General features: G+C 45.7%; 1 protein-coding gene across 2 annotated transcripts in view; it reads right to left on the reverse strand.

Moving 5' to 3' along the window:
• Positions 1-7,871, reverse strand: part of LOC141103187 (uncharacterized) — a 39,605-nt gene extending 31,734 nt beyond the window's left edge. For both annotated transcript variants that reach the window (XM_073592517.1, XM_073592516.1), the window contains exon 1: positions 7,658-7,871. The gene's annotated coding sequence lies outside the window, so the exon portion shown is untranslated. The remainder of the gene's footprint in view (positions 1-7,657) is intronic.
• Between the last annotated feature and the right edge of the window lie 1,060 nt (positions 7,872-8,931).

Raw genomic sequence — 8,931 nt, forward strand, 5'->3', positions numbered from 1 at the left:
GCAAAAGTCCGATGGAGCGTACACACGGTCGGAATTTCTGACCAAAAGCTCACATCCGACTTTTGCTGGCGGAATTTCTGTACGGGCATTAGATTTACTTTGAGTTGTTCTTTTGTTTCATTAGATCTTTAACGAATTACCGAATCTTGTCAAATTCATTTGTTATATCAGCTATAATTTCTTTCGTATTAGTTGAAATTTGTTATTTTTTTATTCAGACATTCAGATGCACCCGAATGTCCGAAGGATGCCAGATTCGGCCAAATTTCGATTCAATACGAAACGAATTGCACATGTCTAGTGTTGAATGCACCTCGGTGACATTCGTTCTAAGTGAAACACCAACGAACATTCTTTACGACCTACAATGCAGTGTAGTGCAATAAAGTTTTGCCTTTAGTTGTAATAAATTTCCTATTTGCCTGAATTTTTTACTAGCTCTCCTTCCTAAGCAAATTAAATAGACAAGATAGAATCACACTTCAAATAGCGTTTTTTTTAATTGCTTTTCTGTGCGTTGAGCATAGGGCAGCTCATTTACTTGCAATGCTCCAAAGAGGCTCCAGCACCTTTTTGGGCGCTAAGCGTTGAACATTTTTTTCAGTGCATATTTTGGCACTTTTGTAGCGTATTTGTCATGTGTCAAAAAACACAGCAACCATCTTCTAACCATGTTTGGAGTACCATTAAGAATGAATCCTTAGCGTATTGCTTGTTTTCCCGCAATTTAAGTGCGATCCAGAATCGCGGACAGAATCCTGAGATTCTGCATCGTTTAGATGGGAACGAGGCCTTAATGGCCCCCTTAAGGAGCTTGTGAGGCTACTGTTGCTTGGTTCCTCAGCTACAAGTGCAGGTTGCCCTTCTGTCATTCTTAAAATGATAGTTTACCTTTACAAAAAACTAGAGGTGCACCAAAATTTCAGCCGACAAAACATATCGACTGAAAACAGTGTTTACGGCATGTGGCCGAAAGAAGAAAAGGTGCCGATAATGGCACCGAAAAGGGGGCAGGGTCAGTCCCGGGTGCTGCACATTACGGGGGTATCATCCGTCCTCCCCTCCCTCCTCCTCTCCTCCCTCCTTATGCAGAGCGGCGATCTCCCTGTGTCACAGAGCTGAATTATCTGGGCGGCCGTAGTAAGAATGTCCCGCCTCCAATGCCGGGACATTGAATCAGTGTGACGTATCACAGGAGGCGGGACATTGGTGGACCCCTTTAACAAGGGGTCCCCCAGAGCCCAACCTCCCTATGTGAATAGGTATCGGGTACATTGTACCCTTACCCATTCACCAAAAAAGTATCAAAAAGTAAAAGCTACAACAGACAATTTTTGACAATTCCTTTCCCGTGATGTCCATCCATCATCTTCAGTCATGCCACCCAACGGACCCGAAAAATAGAAAGAAAAAAAGCTCCGCCTCGATGGGAGGCTCCCGGCGAATGGTGTCGCTTGGCTGTGACAGCTGTTATATAGGCAAGGGCGGGGCCACCAGGAGACATAACCGAGTGACCCTGCCCCTTCTGACCATCATCGGGTTTACGTCAGCAGGTGCCCCGGCCCTTGCCCATATAACAGCTATCAAAGCCAAAAGACAGCAGTCGCCTGGAGGCCTCCCATGGAGGCAGAGTTTTTACGTTTATTTTTCTATTTTTCGGGTCCGCCGGGAGGCTTGATTGATGATGGATGTACATCGCGGGAAACTTTTTTTTTTTTTTTCTTTTTTAATAAAGGAATTGTCAAAAACTGTCTATTGTGTTTTTGTTTTTACACTTTTGGTGAATTATTGGGGTACAATGTACCTGATACCCATTCACATATGGGGGTGCCGGCATCTGATTCCGATAAGTAAGCCCCCCACCCGCAGACCCCGACAACCAATGGCCAGGGTTGTTGGGAACAGGCCCTTGTCCCCATCAACATGGGGACAAGGTACTTTCGGGGGGACCCCAAAGCACCCTCCCTATGTTTGAGGGCAAGCGGCCTGGTATGGTTCAGGAGGGGGGGACGCTCGCTCGTCCCCCCCCTTTCCTGGCCTGCCAGGCTGCTTGCTCAGACAAGGGTCTGGTATGGATTTTGGGGGGGACTCCACGCCAATTTATTTTTTCATTTTGGCGTGGAGTTCCCCTTAAAATTCATACCAGACCCTGTATGGACTGGGGGTGGGAACCCGGGCTGATTTATTTATTTATTTATTTTTTTTCCTTGATTTTTTAGCTATATTGCCAGTAGCTGGTGTTCTATCGGATAGTGCTTGCTATCGAGAAGTGCCCGGGACGAATGGCGCATGCGCCATAGGGAACAGCACAGCAGCTGATTTCTCGATCAGCTGTTGTGACGGCGAGATGGCGCTTGCGCTAAGAAGAAATTTTTGTGTCAGATTGTGCCCCGCGCTGCCGAGGCGTGTTCATGTCGGTGAGGGGAGGATTTGTACATGATGGGCAGTGCTGCTAAACACATTTTTTTCCGATAGAAAAACCCGCCCTTCAGTTGGCTAAACACGCCCCGCAATCGTACAGGAAGAAATAGCAGAAAAAGATGTTTTGCTTTATTTCAAGTGCAAAAAGTGGCCCTTCATTTATGTCACTGTGCAGCGGCATGATGCGTTACGCTGCTGTACAGTGACATGGGATCCTTTCCTATGCTGCAACAAAATGCAGCATGTCCTCATTGTATCGTAGCTCTGTGATGACCTGGGTTCATCCAGTGCACTAAAATGCTGGTAATGCGTGAACAGGGACAACATGTTTAGTTTGGCCAAAATGAACTATTTTCGTCACAGATGTGCCCGCTGGGAGCATTGTAAACTGTATGTAGCATCAGCTACATGCTGTATACATTGCTTGTGTTTCAGCAGTGGGACTTCCCGTCCTGTTCCTGAAACAAAATCGAGTCGGGCTGGGCACCGCTCAGCCATTCATAGGAAGCCTTGTTTTTGTATGACTGAATACAAGAATTCCTCTAATTGGCTGATGTGGAGAGGTGGGCGGATGTCATCACAATCACCACCTCAACCAATCAGAGGAAGCTTAGTATTTATTCATAAAATACAGGGCTCCCTGTGAATGGCTGAACAGCACTCACTATGACTCAGGTTTGTTTTGGGAACAGGACAGGAAGTCTCCATCTCCCTGCTAGAACACAGCACTGTGTACATACAGTTTATACAGCGCTGTTAGTGAAGGAAATAGTTTGGCTGAAATGAAATATTTAAAGCGGAGTTCCGCCGAAAAAAAAAAATGAAAGTCAGCAGCTACAAATACTGCAGCTGACTTTAAATATAAGGACACTTACCTGTCCAGGGTGCCCACAATGTCCTCACCCACAACCGACCCGTCCCTTAGCTCTAGGTGGAGGTGCCAGCATCTTCAGTAAGGGAATCAGGAAGCGAAGCCTTGCTGTTTCACAGCCTGGTTCCCTACTGCGCATGCATAAGTCGTGCTGCGCGTTCTGAGTGGTCCCTGCTGTCTTCTGGGACCTGTGCGTCTCCCAGAAGACAGTGGGGGGGGGGGGTGGAGGAGGGGCTGGACTCGCCGGAAGTGGGAGCAAATACCTGTATTAGACAGGTATCTGCTCCTCCCCCCTGAAAGGTGTCAAATGTGACACCGGGGGGGGGGAGGAATGCGGAAAGCAGAAGTTACATTTTTGGGTGGAATTCCACTTTAAGGTCATAGGAAACCTGGAATTAGGCTTTAAAATGAATGGCCGATGGCTGCTGTGCGAGTATATGGTGGTGCTATTGTAAACACGAGTACAGTGTACAAGCTTTTGCTGAAAATAGAAAATTTGCTTTCTAATGACAGGCTGTACACTGCACCTGGGCTGCCTTGTATGCAGGAAATATGGCTGTGGTTACACTGAACAATCTTTTTTGTGTATTTTACGTGAACTGATCTAAAATGTACAATTTGTGGCTGCAGGGAAAACTACAAGTATTAACCTGCCGCACCTTAGATCTGAATTATGAGCTGTTCATCTAGGGGAGGGGACACTGTGCGAGGATTGGGTCAGGGCCCCTTTCCTGTAAAGTCAGTGTGAGCGCTGAGAAACGAAACTAACCTGCCTATGATAATTCCCAGCATCCTTCACTCCACAAGGAAAGAGAGAATCACTCCCACATAAAGGAGGGGGGGAGCTCAGGAAGAAACTGCTGATACTTGCTCAGGTTGCTCAATAGGGCTTTTAAAAACCTGAGTTTTGGTAATTTTTTCTGGCAATTGCAATAAAATGTATTTATTTCTCAAAATGTACAGGTTATCACTTTGTATAAGGGGCTCTTGCACATGCACATAATGAATTACTGATGTTTATATGCAGGAACTTGCCGGTGTTCTACCGAGAAAGTTCAGCGGATAAGGACCCCCCTCTACTGCGCAGGCGCTGCGCCTGCGCAGTAGGATCCAGCGGAAATAGCCGAAGGTGAATAGCTGAAAATCAGCTGTACACGGCGCCTGTAAGAGGGCCCCTCGCGGGCTCGCTTCGCTCGCCACGCTTAGGGCACGGCCTCTTTTTGATTCCCCCTCTAGGTCCACTTGGATGGTGGGGAAAGAACCTGGACCTAGGGCGCAGGTGCCGTGTACAGCTGATTGAAAAGTTTGAGCTTCGGCTATCTCCGGTAGCTGACAGTAGTTCGTACTGGCAGACGCTGCGCCTGCGCAGTACAGGGGGGGAACTTATCCGCCGAGGGAACTTTCTCGGCAAGACACCGGCAAAAGCTGGCAGAAAGATCTTGAGTAAAAAAAACACTTCTGTAGAGGCCTCTTTAAAGTTCTTCATCCTCTTCTAACTGTCATTGTTTCAATGTATGCGAATACTCTCAAATGTACTGGCATATAGCACTAATAGCAGGAATGCATTGTGTGTGTATTTCTGTTCAGATGCGTGTATTGTGTGCAAGATGTGTAAATTTAGAGCGAAAAGCAGAGGTTGCCTTTGCTGACCATTTAAGCTGGGTTCACCCATGTGCGAATTAGATGTGGATTTCCCTGCATCCGATTCGCATGACAGGAGAGTGTGAATGGAGCCAGTTCGCACAGTTTCGGGGTGGCCGTGATCCGCTTTTAAAAAGGGTCCTGTGCGTCTTTGGTTCCAATTCAGGTGAGAATTCAGGCAAAAAATTCGGACCGGATTCACACCTGAATCGGTGAACAAGAACGCACCAGACCCCATGCTGTGAGCCGAGGCCTGCAGCATATGTGAACCCAGACTCAAGATGCCTGGCTGTCTCTGGTCTGGCTCTCTGTCCCTCTTTCCCCCTCATTTGTCCCTCATTTTGGTCTGATCCATATAGCTGTATATAAAATGCACTTTTTATCTATCAAAAAGTGTTTTCCAATGCTAAACCTTTCTTCCAAAGTCTAAATTTATGCATTTGTACATTTTAAAAGCCAATATAAAGGAATGGTAGTGGTAAAAAAAAAGCCCTTGCGGATTTAATTAACCTTTTTTTTTGTTTAATTCTCCTTTAAGGGGGTGTGGTAGGGGGCGTGTCCTATGCCTACATACATTTGCTGGTAGGTGTCCCTCATTCCCATCTCAAAATGTTGGGAGGTATGCATACACCCCCTGCCCTCGTCCTTGCATAGGGGCTCGTTTACACCTGCTTTTCTCTATGAAGTATGACCTGGGTTCAGGTCGCTCATCAAAGAGAATTTGACAGGCTGTGAGGAACCATTGGATTGCCTCTTCACTGCCTGTTTTAACCTGCTAAATATATTGTGCATAGGTGCCGGGTGGCTGCAGCACAGACCTTTTCACTTGAAAAGGGTGACAGGGGATAACATTTCTCCCTTGGTCCTGAAGCAAAGCATTGCGGCAGCGGGATGTGTACAAGTCAGGTGCCTTTGCAGCAAAAAGGAGAGTGATTGAGGGGCAGTAAAAATGATTCTCAACCACAAAGTTTTTCCACCCCTTAATCAGAAGTGTAAAGGAGTCCTAAGTGTGATCGGGGGAAGGATGCCTTTATCAATTTGAATCACTGACTTGGAAAACGTATGCAGCTGAAATCAGAGGGCACGCTTGTCCCAGGTCAGCCTCACAAAGTATTTGGATGATTTTGAAGATTTTGGATCAATATAACAACCGGGCAACACGCTGTTTTAGAAAGAAGTCAACAAATGTAGCCGAAAAGTCACCATGCAGCCAAAAATAGGCTACAAATATCTATTTCTATAAATACTTCTTGATGGAATTGAATAAATCAATGTAGTAATCCCTTTTATTTTGTAGATTGTTTATATATATACTGTATATATACATACATAGACACAGTGCTTGGCTGGCATACATGTGGTTAACAGGATGTCTCTCCCCACCCTAGGTGTAGAGGGGAAGGAGGCGCCTCTCCTGCTGCAGGAGGGGTTTCTATTACAGAACAGAGCCCAGCAAGAGATCATTCTAAGTGGAAAGAAGACTGCAAACTGTTCAACATGGATCGAATCTTCAAGCACTTCGCTATTCTTGCTCTGATGTGCATAACAAGAGGTGAGTACAAAACATCCAGATTGTTGAGCGATAGCATGGAGAAATTGGCTGCAATGTCCATGAGGCTAGATGTACTTAGGAGAATATTACAGTATATATGAAAAACAACACTTTTTTTTTTTCCCATTTTGGATAGAGTAAGGGAGGACTGCTTGCTCTCACTTTTTTCCCATGACATTGGTGATCAGAATAATTCACACCATGAGGTGCGCCTGGAGCATCCAAGCGCACACTTTTATTGCACAATTCCGCACAGCCCGGTAACTTTAATAGGCTGCCCTAGTTTGCAGGCATGATTTTTTAAAATTGGTCCACACTAAATCGCAGTATCATGCTTTTTGGTGGGTGTGAATACACACATTTGCTAGATACACTATTACCAAAAGTATTGGGACACCTGCCTTTACACGCACATGTACTTTAATGGCATCCCAGTCTTAGTCCGTAGTGTTCAATATTGACTTGGTCCACCCTTTGTAGCTATAACTGCTTCAACTATTCTGGGAAGGCTGTCCACAAGGTTTAGTAGTGTGTCTATGGGAATGCTTGACCATTCTTCCAGAAGCAAGTTTGTGATGTCAGGCACTGATGTGGACAAGAAGGTCTGGTGCACAGTCTCCTCTCTAATTCATTCCAAAGGTGTTCTATCTGGTTGAGGTCAGGACTCTGTGCAGGTCAGTTAAGTTCCTCCACCCCAAACTCACTCATCCATGTCTTTATGGACCTTGCTTTGTGCACTGGCGCGCAGTCATGTTGGAACAGGAAGGGGCCGTCCCCAAACTGTTCCCACAAAGTTGGGAGCATGAAATTGTCCAAAACGTATGCTGACGCATTAAGAGTTCCCTTCACTGGAACTAAGGGGCCAAACCCAACCCCTGAAAACAACCCGACACTATAATCCCCCCTCCACCAAATCATTTGGACCAGTGCACAAAGCAAGGTCCATAGACACTCTCCTAAACCTTGTGGACAGCCTTCCCAGAAGAGTTGAAGCTGTTATAGCTGCAAAGGGTTGGCCAACTCAATATTGAACCATATGGAGTAAGACTGGGATGCTATTAAAGTTCATGTGGAGGCAGGTGTCCCAATACTTTTGGTAATGTAGTGTATGTGGGGATGCCATTAAAGCGTTTTTAAACCCAAAAGCAAACACTTAGTATATTGCAGCTTACCATGCAGCGGACTTTCGGACAGACTTGGTCCGGCGGACTTTCCGAATGAACGGACTTGCCTACACACGATCACACCAAAGCCGACGGATTTGTACGTGATGACGTATGACCGGACCAAAGGCGGACTGACAACTCATGGGGCCCCCGGGCAATAGGAGAAGATTATGGGGCCACACAGTATACACACACACACAGTATACACACACACTGAAAAGGTACTGGAGAGGCGGGGCAGCTATAATCTTGGGATTTTTAAAATAAACACAGATTTTTACATACTGTCCCTGGTTTTATTGAGGCTGGCAACCCTGATGGGGCCCTCGGGCAGTGCCCAAGTGCCCGAATGGTCAGTCTGCCCCTGAACCGGACTAAAATAAGGAAGTTGATAGCCAGTAGCCAATAGCTGCCCTAGCGTCGGTTTTTGTCTGTTGGACTAGCATACAGACGAACGGACTTTGACTGGACTCGAGTCCGTCGGACAGATTTGAAACATGTTTCATTTCTAGGTCCGTCGAACTTTTGGGGAAAAAAAAGTCTGCTGGAGCCCACACACGATGGAATTATCCGCCGGACCAAGTCTGCTGTAAAGTCCGCTCATGTGTACGCGGCACTAGGCTTTCTTCTATTTTTACCTGGTAATCCAGCCAGCATGCCCATCAAAAGAACAAACTTTTACAGCAGAATACATCAGTTACAAACAATTTAACACTAACAGGGGTGCTTACAGTGATCAGCTTTTATTTATTTCTGTAAAACCTTTATCCCAAAAGGAAAAAAACAGTTTGCTATAACTGATTTATAAAGTGTCAGCTGGAGTTTGGCTTCAGTTTGTTAGTGTATCTAAATCTTCTAGTTCAACACTCCCCACCCCATTTCTGTCCAAAGGTGCCCCCGTGTTCCTTGTGTCATACTGGTCAGATCACCAGGTGGATACAGAGGGAAAATAAAACCAAGGCAGCCACCATATCTAATGATTGGTAAGCTGTGATATATTACTATTTGGTTTAATACCGCTTTAAGAATTAATGGCACCCATGTGTGTCTGCAGAAGGCTAGCACTTGTGTTTGGGAAATCGTGCAATAATACATGCGTTCCTGCAGCACATGTTGTGTGAACAAGCCCTTAGAGAGCATGAAGCTCCCTATGGATACACAGATCGCAATAAAAACTTGACAGGGATTGTACCCCTCAGCACTCTATCCAAATCTGAAAAAAATTTAAAAAAATGTTTTGCCTTTTTTATACTTTTAATTGTTTACTTTTAAGGGCTCAT

This window comes from Aquarana catesbeiana, linkage group LG07, assembly GCF_042186555.1.
Source record: "Aquarana catesbeiana isolate 2022-GZ linkage group LG07, ASM4218655v1, whole genome shotgun sequence".
In the NCBI taxonomy this organism is placed as follows: domain Eukaryota; kingdom Metazoa; phylum Chordata; class Amphibia; order Anura; family Ranidae; genus Aquarana; species Aquarana catesbeiana.